The 22406-nt window shown below is 44.0% G+C and overlaps 1 protein-coding gene and 1 long non-coding RNA gene across 2 annotated transcripts in view; one reads left to right on the top strand and one right to left on the bottom strand.

The window, feature by feature from the left end:
• Positions 1 to 22406, top strand: part of LOC141166626 (excitatory amino acid transporter 5-like) — a 926734-nt gene that overhangs the window by 321473 nt on the left and 582855 nt on the right. The gene's annotated exons all lie outside the window — the stretch shown is intronic.
• The window catches only part of LOC141166687 (uncharacterized), a 149939-nt gene continuing 128977 nt past the window's right edge, over positions 1445 to 22406 (bottom strand). The window contains exons 2-3 of the long non-coding RNA XR_012251338.1: positions 1713 to 1817; positions 1445 to 1503 (exon numbers count right to left, since the gene is read on the bottom strand). This is a non-coding gene — a long non-coding RNA (uncharacterized lncRNA). The remainder of the gene's footprint in view (positions 1504 to 1712; positions 1818 to 22406) is intronic.

Below are 22406 nucleotides of genomic sequence, written 5' to 3'. Positions count from 1 at the left end.
TTGGGTGGTGGCTATTATACCTCAGGAAGTCATTTCAATCCGTCGGTTTAATGAAGAGGGAGGTCAATAATTTTCCATTCTCCTGTGTAACAAAAACATCCAAAAACTGAATTTTACATGAACTCACCAATGTAAATTTGATAGTCCTATCGACCTGATTCAAATATCCATAGAAATCCTCCAGTTCCCCTTGTGTTCCTGTCCAGAGGAGGAAGACGGCATATATGTATCGCCACCACGCCATAACATGTCTAAAGTGGTGGGACACATAGATAAAGTCCTCCTCCAATGTAGCCATAACAATATTAGCATAAGTAGGGGCCATATTGGCCCCCCATCGCGGTTCCACGTTTCTGGAGGAAATATTCATCGCCAAATAGGAAATAATTATGATATAATACGAACTCTAATAATTCAATAATAAATTTCCTACTATTTTCACTAAGATCCATGTAAGACAGTCTCCGTTTAATCGCCTCTATACCCCTACCATTATCTATGGAGGTGTATAGAGACACCACATCAAATGAGGCCAAAATGACCTCATTTTTTAATTCAACTTCCGTATTTTTAGTAGAAAATCCGTGGTGTCTCTCACGAAAGATTTAGTATTTTTCACCAATGGATTTAATATTCTATCCAAGTAGATTCCGATTTTATTCGTTAATGAATTAACCCCGGAGACTATGGGTCGTCACGGGGGATGATCAAGATTTTTATGTATTTTAGGAAGTACATATATTACAGGGGTAGTGGGATTCTCCACATATAGATAATCATAAAGATCTTTATCAATTATATTACTTTCCAAAGCCCCATCCAAAATGACTTTCAAAGAGTTTAAAAATAGAAATCTTGGATCCCTTTCCAACTTGGCATAAACTTCACTGTCACTCAACTGTCTTCTAATCTCTTCAATATACATGACCTTGTCCATGACGACCACAGCCCCACCTTTATCAGCAGGTTTTATAATAATGTCGTCGTCATGTACAAGGTCCTTCAAAGCCCGTATCTCCTCTGTACTTAAATTTGGAGATTTCAACCCTTTGAGTTCACCTTCAATGCTTTCACATCCCTCTGTAACGCTTCCATAAATGCATTAATTACCGGAGGGTTCACAGGTGGCGTAAAGGTACTCCTTTTAGCCACCTGAACCTGTTGTAGATTAAGTTCACTAGTTATACATTTAGGAACAGTCACACTACCAGAGAACCAATTTTTCAATTTGACATTTCTAAAAATTTTTTGGAGATCTAGCTCCAGCTGAAACCAGTCCACATGTTTGCTCATACCAAATGACAAACCCTTATTTAAGACAGTCATCTGTGATGGAGTCAAAATTTTTTTAGAGATATTTACTACGAGTTCATTTCTTTTTTCCGTGTCATCATTTGTCTCAGCTGTAATGGTTTGGTTTTGTCTTGTTTTTTTCTGTTGTCTTCGGTGTCGTTGGCCCCCCTCTTCTTTTCCGTTGAATCCTCTGTTGTTCCTGATAGAGATCTAAAGGAGAAATTATCACACAATTGTAAATGTCCTTTTATATCATATTTGTTAGGCCTTTTGTCAGCCCTTAAATAACCTCTTTTACTCCATGATGAATTGGATCCACCCTTCTGCCAGTTATAAATGTGACCAGTTTGATAATTCTCCATATCTCGATTCCATTTGCGACATTTTACATCCTCCAATTCCATGCGCAAACCCTGTACCTTAGTCACTATTAAATCCTTGAAGGAATCCCATTCCTCAATTTTGAGCAATGATTTCAATTTTTCCTCAGTATCCGCAATGCAGGTTGTCATTTTCAATATTTCCTGTTGTAAAAAAATCAATATTCAACAGAATTATATCCAGAGCATATCTATTGGAAATTTGACAGAAACGGGAACAAAAGGCCACGTTATTTCCAAAAAGATTTGGTCTTATATTTGAGCGTAAACCCCGTGGTATTTTCCGAGCTTTATGATACTGTCCCAAAGTAACCAAATGCAGTTGTAGAATAATCATCCTTTTAGAATCACTTTCATATTTACGCTTAAGATCCACTAGGGAAGGTGTACTCAAAAAAGTCCCATCATCCTTTAGCGCACCTAGGATCCGTTCTTCCTCCTCAGCAGTATATGAAAAAACATCAGGCTGTTAGAACCTTGCTGTTAGGTTTTTTTTCCTTTGCTGGTCACATGACCTTGTTGGCCTATTTAATCCTGCTCCGCCCTTCTGGCTTTGCTGGACTTCATTGTATATCTACTTTCTAGCTAGCCTGTGCTCTGTATCTAACTCTGTTAGTTTGCTTGGTCTACGGACCTCTAGGTTCTATCTATTTTGTTTGTTCGTCTGTCTGCTGCTATTTCTGTTAGGAGGTGTCCCATATTCCTCCCAGTCCTTAGTACTTGTAGGGATTCCCTCCCCAAATCTATAGGTCTCCGTACAGACTAGATTAGGACTTTAGCAGGTCTGATCGCAGGATCAGGTTCCCTGTTACATCGTAGGGATTCAGCTGAGTCTTATAGTAGGGACAGATCTCCTCTCTTTCCTTAGCTTTGGTAGCAGAACATAACAGTAAGTCCAGCCTGTAAATTCTCTAAGGAAAGATTTTTTTTTGTTCCATCATGGTGTCGGTTCAGGATTTGGCTAAACACCTGCAGGGACTCTCTCTGGAAGTGGCCGAGCTCCGTCAGCACGTGAGTAACTGTCCTGGAGCATATTTCTTGGAGCCTAAGGTATGTTTGCCGGATTTATTTTTTGGTGAACATCGAGAATTTTTTTCATTTAAAAATGCTTGCTTATTGTATTTTCGTTTGAGACCCAAGTCCTCTGGGGATGAATCCCAGCGCGTAGGGTTCATAATGTCACTTTTGCGCAAAGAGCCTCAGGAGTGGGCCTTTTCTTTGCAACCTAGTGATACATGCTTCAGATCAGTGGATAGTTTTTTTTCTGCTTTAGGACTATTATATGATGATCCTGACCGTGTGGCATCAGCTGAGACTGAGTTGAGACGTTTAAAACAAGGATCAGGTAATATGGAAAAATATTGTACACATTTTCGTCGTTGGTCCACTCAAACAGGGTGGAACGATTCTGCTCTGAAAAGTCTATTTCTTGCTGGGCTCAGTGAAAAGGTTAAAGACCTGCTAATTGCTTATCCTACACCTGAGGATTTGCAACAGGCTATGCAATTAGCTATACGGGTGGACAGAAGACTGCGTGCTAGGGTTAATGAGAGCAAATCCTCTGCTATGTCAGTTTCTGGTTATGATAATGTGTGTACTAACAGTGGTGAACCGATGGAGATTGGATCGGTGGCACCTCGCTCTCAAGAAAAACACCGTCGTTTTTCAGAAGGCTTGTGTTTCTATTGTGGAAAATCTGGTCATTTGATTAAAGGCTGTGAGCTTCGTATGAAGAAAGAAAAAAAAATGGTCAGTCATGCCCGTATTGCCTGTTTAAATTCCAAGGGTATATTTTTAGCTGCTTCCACGATTGCTCAGGAAAAATTAATGGAATTTCGGGTGTTTGTTGATTGCGGGTCTACACTGAATGTTATTGATGGGGGATTCGTGGAAAAACTCAATTTAAAACCTGAACCTTTATCATCCCCCATTGCTGTGGTTTCTGTGGATGGTTCCCCTTTGAAGAATATTACTCTCAAGGTCAGTGAATTTCCTCTCACTATTAATGGTGTTCACCATGAGAAATTGGATTTGGTAGTGTTGAATAACTTGCCTTCTCCAGTAATATTGGGATTGCCTTGGTTAAAATGTCACAATCCTGTACTGGATTGGTCTACCAGTGAAATTAAATCCTGGAGCCATAAATGTTATGACAAGTGTTGTAACGGGCGTATTGCAGCTTTGGATAGGGGAGAATTGCCTGTTCCTATTCAGGATTTTTGGAGAGTTTTTTCTGAGAAGGAATCGCAGGTTTTGCCTCCCCATAGAGACTATGATTGTTCTATTGAATTTGTCCCTGGAGCGACTCTTCCTAAAAGTCGTTTATTTAACCTTACTATTCCTGAGAGGAAGGCTTTGGAGGAATACATACAGACAAGTTTGGCCGCCGGTCACATTAGGCCCTCTAAGTCTCCTGTGGCGGTTGGATTTTTTTTTGTAAAAAAAAAGGACGGCGGTTTACGTCCTTGTCTGGATTTTCGTGAGATTAACAAAATTACGGTACGCAATCCTTACCCACTGCCATTGATTCCTGATCTGTTTAACCAGTTATTGGGGGCCAAATGGTTCTCTAAAATTGACCTTAAGGGGGCATACAATCTGTTGCGCATGAAGGAGGGTGATGAATGGAAGACTGCTTTTAACACTCCTGTGGGTCATTTTGAGAATCTGGTTATGCCTTTTGGTCTTACTAATGCTCCTGCATTTTTTCAGAATCTGATTAATGACATCCTTAGACCTTTGATCGGTAAAAATGTGGTTGTGTATTTGGATGACATTTTGATTTATTCGCCAGATCTGGAGTCTCATTGGCGGAGCGTGCGTGAGGTATTACAGTTATTAATGGACAATTCGCTTTTTGCTAAGCTGGAGAAATGTGAGTTCGCTGTACAGAGAATTAGTTTTTTGGGCTACATTATCTCCAGCAAAGGTTTTGAGATGGATCCGGTTAAGGTTCAGGCTGTGCAGGAATGGCCTAGGCCTATTGGTTTGAAATCAATACAGAGGTTTTTGGGTTTCGCCAATTACTATAGAAAATTCATAAAAAATTTTTCTAGTATTGTCAAACCTCTGACTGATCTCACCAGGAAAGGTGCTGATGCGGTTCAGTGGTCTTCTGAGGCCATTGAAGCTTTTGTGTATCTCAAGGAGAGGTTCACCTCTGCTCCCATCCTTATGCAGCCTGATGTTACTAGGCCGTTTTTGGTTGAGGTTGATGCTTCCTCTGTGGGGGTTGGCGCAGTATTGTCTCAGGATAACGGGGATGGATTACATCCCTGTGCATTTTTTTCAAAAAAATTTTCGGAGACTGAATTGAATTACGATATTGGTAATCGGGAATTATTGGCTATTAAACTCGCATTTGAACACTGGCGCCACTTCTTGGAAGGTGCGGAATTTCCCGTTCAGGTTCTTACGGATCATAAAAATCTGATATATCTTGACGCTGCCAAGCGCCTGAATGCCCGTCAGGCTAGGTGGGCACTGTTTTTCTCGCGGTTTAATTTCTCCGTTACTTACATCCCTGGTACTAAGAATGTTAAGGCGGATGCCTTGTCTCGCAGTTTTTCTCCCATAGTCGGTGCTGAGAAAGAGGAAAACATTTTACAAGAAGGTGTTGTGATAGCTGCTTTAGACTCCGTTTTGGAAGATGAGATTCTTAAAGCTCAGGAGAATGCCCCATCTAACACTCCTCATGGGAGGTTGTTTGTGCCTGGGACCTTTAGGAGAGATTTGTTTGTTGAGTGTCACGAATCTCGGTTGGCAGGTCATCCCGGAATCTCTGAGACCAAGAGACTGGTGGGTCGCAGTTTTTGGTGGCCTGGATGGCAGAAGGAAGTCATTAAGTGGGTGCGCCAATGTACTATATGTGCTAGATCTAAGTCCTCACATACTCCTGCTGCGGGGTTGCTTTGTCCTTTGGAGGTCCCCAGTGCTCCTTGGACACATTTGGCTATGGACTTTATAACTGACCTTCCTCCCTCTGAGGGTTTTACTGTCATCTGGGTGGTCGTGGACCGTTTTAGCAAGATGTGTCACTTGGTTCCCTTCGTCAAACTGCCCTGCGCTAAAACTCTCGCTAAGGCCTTTGTCAAGGAAATTGTCAGACTTCATGGCGTTCCTACTGACATTGTTTCTGATAGGGGTCCTCAGTTCGTGGCTCGTTTTTGGCGTGCCTTTTGTGACAGGTTGGGAATTCATTTGTCGTTTTCGTCCGGATATCATCCTGAATCTAATGGCCAGACAGAAAGGAAAAACCAGGATGTTGAGCAGTTCTTGCGTTGTTTTGTGGCAGACAATCAAGAGGGGTGGTCTGAGTTTCTGCCACTTGCCGAATTTGCTCTGAACAATCATACATCTTCTTCTGCTGGTTGTTCGCCTTTTTTTTGTTGTTCTGGGAGACATCCGTCGTTTGGGTCGTTCTCCAAGTTGGGATCTGCCGTGCCTGAGGAGGAGAATTTTTCCGGTGATTTGGAAAGAGTTTGGACGGATGTGCGTGGTAATCTTCAGGAGGCCAACAGAAAATCTAAAGACTACTTTGATAGGAAACGACAGGAGGTTTTGTTCGCTGTTGGTGACATGGTTTGGTTGTCCTCTAGGAATCTGCGGTTGAGGATTCCTTCTAAGAAATTGGGTCCCAAGTTTGTAGGGCCCTTTAAGGTGCTTCAGGTTGTCAACCAATCTGCTGTTAGGTTGGAGGTTCCTACCTCCTGGAGAATTAATCCGGTCTTTCATGTCTCTCTGTTAAAAAAAGCTGTTGTGTCGGATGGTGACGCCTCTGCCTCTGTTCCTCCGGTGGTGGAGGACGGGGAATATGAAATTTCTCGCATCCTTGACTCTAGACGGTATAGAGGTAGTTTGCAGTATCTTGTGGCCTGGAAAGGTTTCGGACCCGAGGATAACTCTTGGGTGAGGTCAGATGATGTTTCCGCGTCCAGACTTATCAGAGCGTTTCACAGGAGATTTCCTGATAAGCCTGGTCCTAGGGGATCCGGAGGATCCTCTTAGAAGGGGGGTACTGTTAGAACCTTGCTGTTAGGTTTTTTTTCCTTTGCTGGTCACATGACCTTGTTGGCCTATTTAATCCTGCTCCGCCCTTCTGGCTTTGCTGGACTTCATTGTATATCTACTTTCTAGCTAGCCTGTGCTCTGTATCTAACTCTGTTAGTTTGCTTGGTCTACGGACCTCTAGGTTCTATCTATTTTGTTTGTTCGTCTGTCTGCTGCTATTTCTGTTAGGAGGTGTCCCATATTCCTCCCAGTCCTTAGTACTTGTAGGGATTCCCTCCCCAAATCTATAGGTCTCCGTACAGACTAGATTAGGACTTTAGCAGGTCTGATCGCAGGATCAGGTTCCCTGTTACATCGTAGGGATTCAGCTGAGTCTTATAGTAGGGACAGATCTCCTCTCTTTCCTTAGCTTTGGTAGCAGAACATAACACAGGCTCTATACCGTCCATTACTTAAGATCACAAAAAATAAATGTTTTTAAAAAAGGAAAAAAGGAAAAATGTGCACGTCTTTCTGGACATATAGATAAAAAATATATATTAAAGACAGCACCATTTAATCATTACTCACTAGTGGGTGCCAGTCCTCCAAACAGTCTGTCCAAACTGTTGCATATCAATAGAAAGTATATCAAAAGGCAGCACTCCAAAAATTCTTTAGAAAAAATGGACTTTAATGAGCCCAAAAGGCAACGTTTTTGTTCACAGAACCTTTCTCAAGCAGAGTTCAAATGCATATGGTGCAATATATATATAGCTACAAACAGTGATTCCATAATTACAAATAATTTATACAAAAACATGATTTCACTAAAAGTGCAGTGGTGCATATCACAAAATATAAATATTCAGTTACATACATAGTGATAAGATTTTAGACAAATATATTATTATCATCAATATCATGATCCATAACTCTCAAAAAGTGATAAGTGCTTTGATTGATATTCATTAGTGCCAGGTGTACATTATAAATAATATATTTGAGGGTGCGACTCACACTGCAGCAATCATGCATAACCACGTTCTCTACTTCCTCCGCGCTGTCCTCGGCGTCTCAGAATCCCGTCACATGACCGGGGCAAACCTAGTCCGCCCACATCGTGACGTCACCGGGCATTCGCATTACACTTCTAATGCTACGGTTGCCATCGTTTGAATTGGCAAGCCCCACCAGAAAATTTTCTTCAAATATAAACAAAGTATGTACTTCAATGATTTCTCCTATCCTCTATTAGTAATAAAAACGTGCCTACTTCTCATTATCAGGGACACCATCCTGTTAACAGTTTCTCAATTCATTTATATTACAATAACAGTATCCATATGGTAATTCCTGTGTCTAAGTGAACGGAGAGATAATATATTATTACATAACCCAAACACCCTTCCATGGAATTCCTTATTCCTAGGTTCATCCATGGAGTGAGATTAATAGGTCAGAGGAGGAACCTTCATCAGGTCCCCACCCCCTTCCCAATCTCAGGCATTAATTGGGAATACACTATAATCCAATTCCCTCCATAAGTAGTGTAAGGCAGCGCTAGTCATCATCCTGGGGGATACTCGCTTCGCTGCGTCAATCAATGCACACGTGCAATGTCTTTCCATTTTTTCCACAATGCTGCAGTTTATTACTTCATAAACTGCATATGACCGGGTCCAACTCAGTGGCACGCCGACACACATATATACAATATTCATGAGCCAAGTGGCACACAGGCCCACTTGCTCCAGGTACAGCCTTCAGCAAGGTAATCATATAGCAATGTCCATAGCAATGTCCATATAACGTAGTGGATTACCTTTGCTGGGTTTAGCTGTCTCAGTCCATTAGGTTTTCCACCACTGTGGCTTTAAGGCTTACCACACGTGGTCTCCTGACCTTATCTCGTCCAAGACCACTGGCATCTCTCACACACAGATCCAGGCTCTGTCCTCCAGGACGTTTACATTCCAGCCTCTGGCACTCCAAGGCTTACTGGCATCACGTTCACACTCTCAGCGATCCAGGCTTCACCCTCCAGGAGCCCACCAGGCCTCACTAGGCCTCACACGAGCAGTGTTCCCCCCACACACAGGGATCAGCCTCATGCCTCTCACACGGTGTCTACACAGGAGCTCCCAACACAGGAACACACCTGTCACAAATCAGGGTTTATATATCCTGTAGCACACACACACAGACAGGACCTTGCTGATGTCACAGTCATGTGATCAGACAGACATTCTGTGCGCACAGGACCTGAGCTATGTCAGTCATGTGACCAGTCACCTGAGGGGGAAGAAAATAGCATAAACAGACATACTAGATCATTATAGCAATGCCGCTGCACCACAGTAGGAATACCACTTCATAATGTAGAAATATATTTTTATAACTTCATCAAATGGAGACTTGAATATTTTCATTTATTATATGTGTATAGAAGAACAATTTTTTAAGAAGTCTCTCTTTTTTTATACGCATGTTGCTGCAGGTCGAGTCACCTCCACAAACCACCATAGCACAAGAGAATGCCAAGAGTGTGCAAAGCAGTCATCAAAGCAAAAGGTGGCTACTTTGAAGAACCTAGAATATAAGACATATTTTCAGTTGTTTCACACTTTTTTGTTAAGTATATAATTCCACATGTGTTAATTCATAGTTTTGATGCCTTCAGTGTGAATGTACAATTTTCAAAGTCATGAAAATACAGAAAAATCTTTAAATGAGAAGGTGTGTCCAAACTTTTGGTCTGTACTGTGTATATATATATATATATATATATATATATATATATATATATATATATTGTATATATTTTTAAAAAACTGTAACACTAACCCTAACCCTGGTAATCCTAATCCTACGGCTGTGTGCCCACGATGCGTTTTTCCGCAGTGACAATTCCGACGCGGAAACGCTTAAAAAACGCTTGGTAGAAGGTCTGCAATGTTCCCCAATGATAATCTGTGCACATGTTGCAGAAATTTCCGCTGCGGATTATCATTGCAGAAAAATCCGCAGCACTACCATTAATTTTGCGTAATCGCGGTGTTTTCGCCGCCATTGGCTTGCATTTAATCGCATAATACCCTCATGACTACATGTGCATATGCAGATATTCTGCGATTCAATGTGCAGATGGTACCCGGGTCTGGAGAAGAGGAGACTCTCCTCCAGACCCGGGTACCATAGTACCTGTAAAAAAAAAAGAATTTAAAATAAAAAATAAACATTATACTCACCTTCTGATGGCCCGCGGTCTTCTATCCGGTGTGTCCTGGCTCCCCAGCAGCTCGCAATGGTGTAAAAGGACCTTCCATGACGTAATTTAGTCATGTGACAGGTCATGCGACCGCCGACGTCAGCGGTCGTGTGACCTGTCACATGACTAAATGACATCATGGAAGGTCCTTTTACACCACCGCAAGCCGCCCAAGACACCGGACGCACCGGAGAAGGAGACCAGGGGCCATCGGAAGGCGAATATAATGTTGTTTTTGTAGCTCCCCGAGGGTTCGGCCGCTACAGGAGTATTGCACCTCAGACCAGAGGTGTGATATTCCACTCCCGGGTAAGGATGGAGTGTGGACCAGGGCTCAGTTAGCTGCATACAGCACACACACCCCATTTCCGAGGGACAGCTCAACGGTGCTCCCACTAGACAGAAGTGCAGGCACGACCGACTATGTCCCTGACTGGAGTCTGGAGGGGGGTGGAACACCCATTGCTGTAGGGGCAGATAGGGGTTGGTTCCTGAGCGTAGGTAGGAGCCCATTGGTTGCTGGTCACCTGGGCTCATGGTCAGAGGGAGGTATAAAAGGTGGGCACCATCTTAGTTCTGGGAGAGTTCAGTCTGTCCAGAGAGAAGAAGACAGGGAGCTGAGGCTCTGTAGGAGCTCTGCTCAGAGGCAGGCCTAGAGAAAAGGCCGGAGCCTGAGAGGAGAAGGAGAAGTGGGCCTGGAGAAGAGGCCAAGGGAAGGAGGAGAAGACAGAACAGGAAAGAAGGAGAAGAGAGAGAGAAACAGAAGGGCTCAGGAACAAGAAGGTGGAAGGGACCCTAAGAACCCACGAGAATCCAGGGTGAAGGGTCAGGCAGATTAAGGGTACCGGATCCCAAGTTGGTGGAGGAGAAACAACCCTCAGCCAAAGACCGGAGGCTGTGACCATTTATTGGTGCAGCACCTCATCAAACCTGCTAGGAAGGCACCATAAAGGACAGCGGGGAACGGGGCCCACGTTTACCTGCGCAGGTCCGCGGCGACCGGACAAAAGTGAGTCACTGGTGAGGCAGGCCAGAGAAAGGAAAGAAGGGGGTCTTGTGCCACTCTCCCGAACTGCCTGGGAGTTGACCGAACCCCTCACCTGGTGGACGCAGCATGGCTCGGGCGGTCACTACCTGTACAGAAGTGACCTGGAGTACCTGAACTGTGAGTAAAAGACATTGGACTGCAGTACGTTGTCTGTGTGCTCTTTCGCTCCTCCAGCACTACCGGTACTGGGACTCTCACCACCATCACTCCCTCCATCCACTACACTGCCCCAGCGGTCTGCATGCAGCAGCGGTTCCTAATAACCGCAATCCACGGGTGGCGTAGTCGGACATTATCAACAATACATAGCAGACTACCATTGGTCTGACCACCCTGAGCTATGGGATCGGGTCGCCACTACTACCCCCATCGTCTCCCCATCGCCCGGTTCCGAGTACCCCACGGCCCAGGGGGCGAGTCATTTTTTTTTTACCATTTTTATTCTTTTTTTTTAACTATTAATTTGGTCACACTTTGACCATGGATTTATATAGTGTGGCCAAGTTGTCAAGCACTTTTCCAAGTGATGCTAAAATCGCTTGGAAAAGCGCTTGACAACCCGCATACCCGCATGTGAAATCGCATGTGCAAAATGCGTGAAATACGCTTGTCTCTGGCAGAAAAAAAATGCATTTACAATCCGCATGTGTTTTTTCTGCCAGGGAGATGCAGAAACATTCAGGAAAAATCCGGAGAATTTCTGCATCGTGGGCACATAGCCTAACTTTAAAAAATGAAAAAAATAAAAATGCGCTTGCGCCTGCTATTTTATTTCTCCACAAAGAGGAGGGGGGCTTGCAGATCACCGATCCGATACCTAAGGTACCGTGGGGGGCTCGGGGATCCCATTTCTCTCTCCTCTGATATGTTAGATAATATCAGAGGAGAGAGAAATGGATTTTATATCAGACTTTTTTTAATGTGATTACCGTTATATGGTTAATAACGGCGATCACATGAAAGTGGACCGAAAAAACCATCCCTGATCATGTTCTCCGGGGTCTCAGCTACCCCGATTTTCTGACACTGGGGACACTAGACTGTTATGATTCAGTGACGTGAAAGAGCAGCGCTGAGGCATAAGTACCATTAACTGCTGCCATGAATTGTGGAGTAACAACTATTACAAAGGATTTATAAAGTACATCCCCGGAAATGACTTCACAAATTCCCCCAAAAAAATAGAAAAAAGAGAAAATCATACATCTGTCGCAATCCAACATTACCTCTTCCCTTTCATTTTAAGGAATAAGGCCATTCGATTGCCCAGCAGCAATATCAAGTATTGGAACAAGTGAAATTATCAAGGAGAGGCGGAAACCTTAAAAAAATGCTCCTTAAAGGGAAGCATATTGGATCTATACTTTATTTCCAAATAGTTTAAATAGGGATTATGAAATACGCCGCTTTTAGTATATTTTTTTTCATTTCTTAATCCTGTCTCTTTTTTCTAGACATCCCAAGTGCGCTAATGAAGTTTTGGATATGTAAATTTTCATTGTAAAGAAATGGACGTAGATGATATTTATTATAAAAAGGGTATAGTATAATAATATATAAAAATTTATTTAGGATTTAACAAATAATTACTAAAAGAATAAAAATTAGGAATAACAAATAAAAAAATGAAAAATATAAAATAAATGAAAAAACAAACCCACGTGTATTTAATACAGATTAATAGCAATAAAAATAAAATGATAAAATAGATATAAATAAAATGGATTAAATTCTCCTAATAATGGTAATCATGTTTTTTTCAGTGTATTAATAAGGATGACCTTTTATATTGTATATTTTATGTTTAAATTTTTTTGGGGGGTATTGATATCTTTCTATATGTATTACAGAAAAAATAATGTTATACTTGTATGTATAAAATGTAAATGTTGTTATGTTGCAACAGATGTATGGTTTCCTCTTTTTTTCTTTTTGGGATTTGTGAAGTCATTTGTGGGGATGTACAGGGTGGGCCATTTATATGGATACACCTAAATTAAATGGGAATGGTTGGTGATACCATCTTCCTTTTGTGGCACATTAGTATATGGGAGGGGGAAAACTTTTCCAGATGGGTGGTGACCATGGCAGCCATTTTGAAGTCGGACATTTTGGATCCAACTTTATTTTTTTCAATGGGAAAAGGGTCATGTGACACATCAATCTTATTGAGAATTTCATAAGAAAAACAATGGTGTGCTTGGTTTTAACGTAACTTTATTCTTTCATGAGTTTTTTACAAGTTTTTGACCACTTATAAAATGTGTTCAAAGTGCTGCCCATTGTGTTGGATTATGAATGCAACCCTCTTCTCCCACTTTTGACACACTGTATCCATTGTTTCCGATGCTGCACATTTCGTATCTTGATGGTATGGTGTGGTATATGGGGTACAAAGATAGTGGGGCCATTATTCATCAATGGAAACCTCAATGCCACTGGATATCTGAAATTGCTACATGATGATGTGTTGCCCTCTTTATGCACTGAAGATGGCACGTTCCCTGAGTTTTTCCAACAAGATGGTGCACCACCACATTATGGGTGTCAGGTCCGAGCATTCCTACATGAACAGTTTCCTCTATAGTGGATTGGTTGTCGTGGGCCAGTTGAATAGCCACCAAGGTCTCCCAATCTGACCCCCTTAGACTTTTATCTTTGGGGTCATCTGAAGGCAATTGTCTATGCTGTGAAGATACGAGATGTGCAGCATCTGAAACAATAGATACAGGAAGCCTGTGCTAGCATTTCTTCTGCGGTGTTGCTATCAGTGTGTCAAGAGTGGGAGAAGAGGGTTGCATTGACAATCCAACACAATGGGCAACATTTTGAACACATTTTATAGGTGGTCATAAACTTGTAAAAAACTCATTAAAGAATAAAGTTTCGTTAAAACCAAGCACACCATTGTTTTTCTTATGAAATTCTCAATCAGTTTGATGTGTCACATGACCCTCTTCCCATTGAAAAAAATAAAGTTGGATCCAAAATGGCCAACTTCAAAATGGCTGCCATGGTCACCACCCATGTGGAAAAGTTTTCCCCCTCCCATATACTAATGTGCCACAAACAGGAAGTTGATATTACCAACCACTCCCATTTAATTTAGGTGTATCCATATAAATGGCCCACCCTGTACTTTTGTAATAAACTTGTAATAGTTGTTACTCCATCATTGACAAAAGCCTGGGATGGGCTGAAACGATTTGTATGTGGACTTCCATTAAAGAGAACTTTTTAACCAACACGTGACTGCCGGGATTCGTCATTTGCACAGATTGTTACTGCTGCACGTGTACCACAGCTTTTGGACGTGCCAACCCTTTACATCGAAAGCTGCCTGTTCCCACGCTGAGGGTAGTGCGAGAGCGAGTCGCTGTGACGAGCGGTGATGTCAGGAATATTATCACCCATCACATACGCTGCGTGACAGCCTGGAAAACAACGTCTGTGACTGGTGGTAACCTTACTGACATCACCGCTGGTCACAGACACTGCCGGCTATCTCAGAGCGCTGCGAGATCCGGCAGTGCATGCTGGTGTGACAGCCTATGAAGCCCCATTCTCTGAAAGGGGCTCCATATGCTGGGATTTTGGATTGGGCTCATTGTGGGACATTGATGTGGATTGCAGTGGATCCATTGGACTACAACGGACTGGTGTGGGATTTTTTCGGGGAAATAAATAGGAGAAAGAGGGTGCTTAATTGAACATTTAACTTTTTTTCACTAAAATTTTACTTTAGACCCCAAATTTTTTATATTCACAAGAGGGTACCAGGAGATATTGGACCCCAAAAGTTGCTGTGCAATTTCTTCTGAGTACGCTGATACCCCATATGTGGGGGAAAGCCATTGTTTGGGCGCACGGCAGGGCTCGGAAGGGAAGAAGCGCCATTTGATGTTTTCAATGCAAAACTCACTGGAGTTGACAGCGGACCCCATGTTGCGTTTGGAGAGGCCCTGATGTGCCTAAACAGTGGAAACCCTCCACAAGTGACCCCATTTTGGAAACTAGACCCCTTAAGGAACTTATTTAGATGTGTGGTGAGCACTTTGAGCCCCTAAGTGTTTCGCAAAACTTTATGACGTATAGGTGTGAAAAAAAACAAACACATTATTTTCCCACAAAAACGATCTTTTAGCCGCAATTTTGTTAATTTCACGAGGGTACCAGGAGAAATTGAACCCCAAAAGTTGTTGTTCAATTTCTTCTGAGTACACCGATACCCCATATGTGGGGGAAAGTCATTGTTTGGGCGCACGGCCGGGCTCGGAAAGAAAGGAGTGATGCTTTGGAATGCAGACTTTCATGGAATGGTCTTCTGGCGTCATGTCACGTTCTCAGAGCCCCTGATGTGTCTAAACAGTGAAAACCCCCCACAAGTGACCCTATTTTGGAAACTAGACCCCTAATTGAATTTATCTAGATGTGTGGTGAGCCCATTGAACCCCCAGGTGCTTCACAGAAAATTATAATGTTGACTTGTGAAAATAAAAAAAAACAAATTTTTTCCACAAAAATGTAAAAAAAAACTATTTTCACAAGGGTAACAGGAGAAAGTGGACCTCAAAATCTGTTGTTCAATTCCTCCTGCGTACACTGATACCCCATGTGTTGGAGAAAACTACTGTTTGGGCGCATGTCAGGGCTCGGAAGGGAAGGAGCGACACTTTGGAATGCAGACTTTCATGGAATGGTCTGCAGGTGTCATGTCACGTTCTCAGAGCCCCTGATGTGCCTAAACAGTGGAAATACCCAATAAGTGCCCTCTTTTTGGAACTGATACCCGATTTGTGAATTGTATAATGTAGTGTTATACGTCAGTTGTGTAGAACAACCTGACGAACACTACACAACTGACATATGACAACTTGACGAACACTACGTCAGTTGTGTAGTGTTCGTCAGGTTGTCATACGTCAGAAATTAATTTAGTAGTGCATAGAAGTATGGTACCTTTTGAAGCATTCTTTCATGCACAGGCCAGGTTTGTAGGGGCAGGTGTCGCATTGGTAAGTGGTATCCTTGCGTATTCCCCTTTTGGAACACACTCGGCACCTCTTTTGTTACTTACCTTTTTTTCCACTGTGAGGGACCTTTCCCGGGAAATGCTGGCCTGGTAAAATTCTCGGTCCTTCAGTTCCAGAAGTACTGGGGCCAGCTCCGTCACCGCTGCCAAATATCAGGGCCTTGATAACTGTCTCCTGGAAGTGAAGGTACGATGCAGAAGTCTGGCCTGCACATTGTGACAGAAGGAAAGCGTTGTGCATTGCCATCTGTACAAGGTGCACCTCCAACTTCTTATACCATACCTTGGCCTTTCTCAAAGCACTGTACGGCTGGAGGACTTGATCAGAGAGATCAACTCCCCCATGTACTTGTTGTACCCCACTACACAGTCTGGTTTGGCGACCTGTGTAGTGGAATCTCGTACAGTGATGAGGGTACTGCCATCACCATGTATGGTGGTCAAGAGAAGGACATCCCTCTTGTCCTTGTACTTGACCTCCAGCAGGTGGTCGCTACATTGGGCTCTGCTCTCACCCCTTCTGAGCATCTGCCCAATTAGCGTCTTTGGGAGGCCTCTCTGATTTTTGCGGACAGTACCGCAGGCTGCGGTACGTCACGCAGAGAGGGACTTGAAGAGCGGGATACTTGTATAAAAGTTATCCACGTACAGGTGATAACCTTTATCCAGCAGTGGGTGCGCCAAATCCCACACAATTTTCCCACTCACTCCCAGGACAGGGGGGCATTCAGGGGGTTCAGTCCAGGAGTCCTTCCCTTAATAAACTCTAAACTTGTGAGTGTACCCTGAGGTACTCTCACAAAGTTTATACAGCTTGATTCCGTACCACGACCTTTTACTGGGCAGTTACTGCCGGAATCCAAGCCGCCCCTTAAAATGGATTAAGGACTCATCCACGCAGATGTCCCTTTGGGGCACGTACACTTCACCAAACTTATTGTTGAAGTGCTCGATGACCGGCCAAACTTTGAAAAGACGATCAAAGTTCGGGTCATCGCGTGCAGGACACCTTGCATTATCGTTGTAATGCGAGAACTTGTGGATGGCCACAAAACGTTTTCGGGTCATGACCATTCGGAACACTGGAGTGTTATACAAAACGTCAACACTCCAGTATTGCCGAAGTTCTGTTTTTTTCAGGATCCCCATATGAAGGACCAGGCTCCAAAACTTCATCATTTCTTCTGCGTCTACAGGAGACCAGTTAGAAAATGATGAAGAGGGGTTTTGTTCCAAAAATTGATGAGCGTACAAATTAGTTTGGCCCACCATGAGGTTTACGAAATCCTCAGAGAAAAAGACTTTGAAAAAGTCTATTTCTGTGAGGCCAGTGGTGTCAAACTTGATTCCTGATTCCGCCACAAAATCAGGAATCCGGGGCTCAGAATTTTCGGGGGGCGAGGTCCATACAGGGTCAGTAATGGAGGGCGCTGGTTCATCTTCTATCCTGGGGCGTCTTCATGGCGGTCCAGCAGCACCTGAGGAGGAGGAAGAGGAGGAGGAAGAAGAAGAGGAGGAAGACGAGGAATCAGAAAAGTAAAGAAATGTGGAATCGTCGCCCTCGCTGTCAGTGTCAATGGCAAGGAGAGCATATGCCTCCTCCGCTGAATAGCGAGTTTGGGATGAGCAAGACATTTTTTGTTGTGTATGTGGTGCTTGTGTGTCAGTACTTTATTTAGAGTGTGTGTGTGTCAGTGTGCTTGGTGTGACCTTTTTTTTTATCTGGATAAAAAAAAAAAGGAACAACCGTAGGTGGTGAAAACAGCGAGCACGAGTGCGGATCGGTGAACTATGTCACCAATCAACTCTCGGCAGCTGCTGGGTGTGCGCGTGGATGTGGTGCAAATGAGTGGGAGTGCTAAACTGCAAGCACGAGTGCGGATCAGTGATCTGTGGTCACTAATCAGCAATCAGCCGATGCAGAAAGCACGAAAAAAAGAAACAGACAAAAGTCGAGCGATCAATTACTGATCAAGTAATGATCAGCACTTGGTGGCAGAAAGGCGGATGGGAAGGGAGGAAGAGGAGAGGGGAGAGAGAGGGATTGGGGTGGATGAGGACGGATCAAAAAATCCTACTGTCAGATGTCGTCTGTCAGATGTCGTCTGTAGCAGGAGCGGTGATTGTGGTGTCACAGGCTTCTGTGGCACAGCAAGGCCCAGCACGGCAGACAGCGCGATTGCCCTCTACAAAAAAAAAAGGTTAGTGGAGAAAAAAAGTGTAAAGTAGCAAGCGCGAGTGCTGATCGGTGATTTGCGTCACCGATCAACGTTCAGCGGCTGCTGGATGCACGCACGGAGGTGGTGCAAAGTGGGAGGGGGGGGAGAAAAATGGACAGTGACAAAAAAAGTCCTGGAAAACAGTGAGCACGGACGTTGATCAGTGACGTAGTCACTGGTCAGCGCTCGGCTGCTGCAGGACGCACGAAAAAAGACGCGCTCGGTAGCATAAAAAAAGGATGGCGAGGGCGGTTAAAAGAGAGGGGTGAGGGGGGGAGTGGGTTGGGGTGGATGAGGGGAGAACAGAGATGGACTTACCAAAAAGTCTTCTCTGTTCTTTTTTTCTGCAGGATCAGGAGCAGGCTCAGGAGCCGGGTCAGTAGCAGGATCAGCAGCAGGAGCCCAGCAGCAGCAGGAGACCGAAGACCCGAGCAGACCAGAGCAGGAGATCCAGGACACCGAAGCAGGACTGGAGCAGGGCACCGGAGCAGCAGCAGGACACTGGAGGAGCAGATCCAGAAGACCGAACACCAGAGCAGGTAGGAGAATATGGATGGATAGTATGTACTTCGGTATATCCGAAGTGTAAAGAGCAGGAGTAAAACTACTGACAATCTCAAGAGGGATAAATCTTGTTGCTAATTACAAAACAGAAATATTCCTTGTTGTTCCTACTTACTCAGAGGTCCTGTAAGCACGCTCACATTGCGCCTAATGCTGATGCGCATGTGACCGGAAATGGCTATTCATATGTTTAAAAAGGTCCTTGTGGAACGCATCTGTGTTCCAGCTATACCGGAAGTGGTGGCTGGCGCATGACCGGAAGTACCTAGTCACGTGACCGAAGGTTCTCTAAGTAACTGGTCATGGAAGGTCCTTTTGGACCGCAAGTATCTCAGCCACTGCTGCCTTGGTATCCCGGTCATGTGACCAAAGGTCCTCTAGGTAATTGATCATAGAAGGTCCTATTGGACCGCAGGTGTCTCATACCAGCAGCTATTGCCTTGGTAACCAGATCATCAACAGCGCTAATAGAGGGCAAATTAGACAGGATCATCATTAGAAATATTCTTCAATGTCCAAATATATTTGGGCAACATTGCCCCAAAGATCATACTTGATAAGTAATTAACATATGATAAAATAAGCATGTGGTCTAGAAGACCTATACAACAAGGCTGTAAAACTCACTATAGGCCTATATTAATAGATATAGAGGAGGATTACCAAAACTGACAAAACTCAGTTGCTCGTTTATCCCCTTAGGAGCCATTGAATCTAGCCAAAATGTCCATCTTGCCTTACGCTGCAAAATCTTCCTGTTCCAATTTCCCAACCTCACAGACTGCGGGATGACTTTGATAACCTTAAAGGAGTTTTCATTAACATTGCCACCATGCTTTTGATTTACATGCCTAGCAACTGGGGTGTCCCTACCCATCCCCCAAATGCTCACTTAAACGTACTCGAAATTGTCTCTTAGTCTTGCCCACATAATCCATGCAGCAAGTACAAGTACATACATAGACCACCCCCACTGTTATACAATTGGCAAAGTCTCTATTTTCATAAAGAGCCAGTTGCTGACATCTTAAATGTTTTTTTCTGGTGTTATATATTGGCAAAAGCTGCATGAGCCACATCTAAACGTGCCCAATGGCCTATGGACAAGTCAAGTGCCAGTCTGCCTTGGAGGGGTATAATGACTGTGTACCAGTTGGTCCTTTAGAGAGCTACCCTTTCTAAATGTCACAAATGGTTGGGGTGTTATTAATTGTCCAATATCGGGATCAGATTTTAATATGCCCCAAAATCTCCATAGAATCCCCATGATTTTATCAGTCTGATTATCATATGTTCCAATTAATCGTGTAACCTCCTCATCATTCTGTTTAAGCAGGGTTTTTCTGTCCACTGTTGATGCATGAGTAGGATATCCTCTATTCTTAAATCTCGTTTTTAAGTCAATGCCCTCTTGGTAAAAGTCTGTCAAGTTGGAACAGTTGCTTCTCAGTCTAAGGAATTGGCCTCGCTGTATTCCCTTCTTTAAACTTGTGGGATGATGGCTCTCCCATCTGAGTAGTGCAGTGCCCCTGAGTTGGTGGTAATATTTTCCGTTGAATAGGAAAAAATTATGGCTTAAAATAAAATTCAACAGACTCGGCACAAGAGAGTTATGTGATCTCAAATGGACACCCCTTGCGCTGAGATAATATTTTGCTGCAGACAGACCAGCCACATGGGGGATGCTGCTGTATTATGATTCTACATCTATTGATGCTAAAATCTTATTGTCCTCTGGTATAATACCCTCAAGTTTTGTTAGAAGATGAGTCGTGTCTCGCAAGTAAGATTGCAAAGCTGTTACAAAAGGACGTAAAATTTGGTCCAAATAGATAGTGACATTCTGGCACAGGGCATCGACCCCTGCTATTATTGGGCGTCCTTTAAGGGGGTGAAGCCCCGTATGGACCTTTGGTAAGGCATAGAAAGTAGCAGTCGTGAGATTTTCTGGAGATAGAAACTCAAATTCACTCTTGGATATCAAATTCTGTTCACGGGCCTCATACAACAACTTATTAAGACTCAATGAATATTCCTTAAGCATTTTTTTCAAAGAATCTTATCGATTGATTTATCTGACAATACTGAATCACACATCATCACATATTTATCATTGTCCATAGCAACCACATTCCATTCTTTATCTGATTGATCACAATATTAAAGTTCTGTCTCAGCTCAATACAGGCCTTTTAACACCCAAGGGTATATTTGAGGGTACAGTAGAGAACTTAGGGTTAATGCCACTGCACCAGGGCAATCAGGAAGAGTTGAGACAGGGTGCCAGAATTGCTGCATCTAATGTGATGTGCCAGTTCTGGGGCAGCTGAGGGCTGATATTTTTAAGGCCAATAACTATGAACCTTACGAGCCTGATGACATCATCTCGCAGCTGTCTTGCCTTAGCTGGTTATTAAAAATAGGGGGAATCTCACTCCATTTTTTTTATTTATTCCTAGAAAGCTGATGGCTAATTATTAGTGTTGAGCGAGCATGCTCGACACTGCTCGGTACTCTCCCGAGCATCTCACTACTCGGGATGTTCGGCGAGCACCGAGCATTTCTGGGTTACTCGGGCGGGAGCTCGGGTCTCCGCCCTGCACGTTTGGCGCTCTTTACAGAGCCAATGAACATGCAGGTGTCGCGCCCCCAGGGCAATGGGGTACTCGGAGTCCAGGCAGATAGATGCTGGGGGAAAGGGATATGTCACAGTGGCTGGCCCATTCCGTGGCCCAGGGCGGTCAACTAAAAGGGGGGAAAGTTTATATGGGGTTTATAGTTCGATCGTGATGCCACCTGTGGTTTCTGGTAATTTGTATCAGCGCTGCTGCAGACCTCTGAGGCAGTTGATAAGGCAGCTGGGATGGAACGGCTTCCCACAGGTGGAGCGGGCCTCAGGGAAGGGTAGAGTTTGATGGTGGGTGGTGATCCTGGGACCTGTAGTGCAGGCGGAATGGTGCAGCAGGAGTAACTGACAGAGACAGGAGATTCGCTTCAATACCTTTACTGGTGCGGATGTCAGGTACAGTCCAGGGTACTCAGTAGGATGGGTGCACTTCAGGACTTCTCCCCAGTGAGCGGGTATAAGGCCTCCTGGTTCATGTCTGCCTCTCTGTATGCTCCTGGCCAGCCTGCAACTGGGCCTAGCTTATGTGTCGTGCTGTTCCGTCACCTGTCGCTTGGTAGTAGGACCTTCTGCTGGCAACCACTATCCCTGGTAATGCTGGGGCCTTCGTGGTTCCTGATCCTGTTAAGGGTTTAGCTTCAGGTCAGCCAGGGACTTGTAGTCCTCCTGGTATGCCGGTGATCCCTACTGGATATAAATGACCCTGTAGGCGCGGACCCGGTGTCTGGTTTGTATATTCGGGGTGAGCCTATGATGCTCCTCTTCCCCCCTCAACTCCTCTCTCCTCTCCTCCTCGCCGTCGGCCACACTCGGGGCCCTCAGAACACAGCAGCAGACGTGCTGCGTATTCGCTGCTCTCAGCGTCAGCATGCTCTCAGACTCTCTGACTCTGTCTGACTGACTAACAGGCTCCACCCTCCATATATATATCCATAACGGGCTCCCTCTGGTGGTATGAGGTGGAAGGGTGGAGGTGTTTGTATG

This window comes from Phyllobates terribilis, unplaced genomic scaffold, assembly GCF_046119375.1.
Source record: "Phyllobates terribilis strain yellow unplaced genomic scaffold, ASM4611937v1 Scaffold_1__5_contigs__length_1240528914, whole genome shotgun sequence".
NCBI lineage: Eukaryota > Metazoa > Chordata > Amphibia > Anura > Dendrobatidae > Phyllobates > Phyllobates terribilis.
This window is presented reverse-complemented; position numbering and strand designations above follow the sequence as displayed.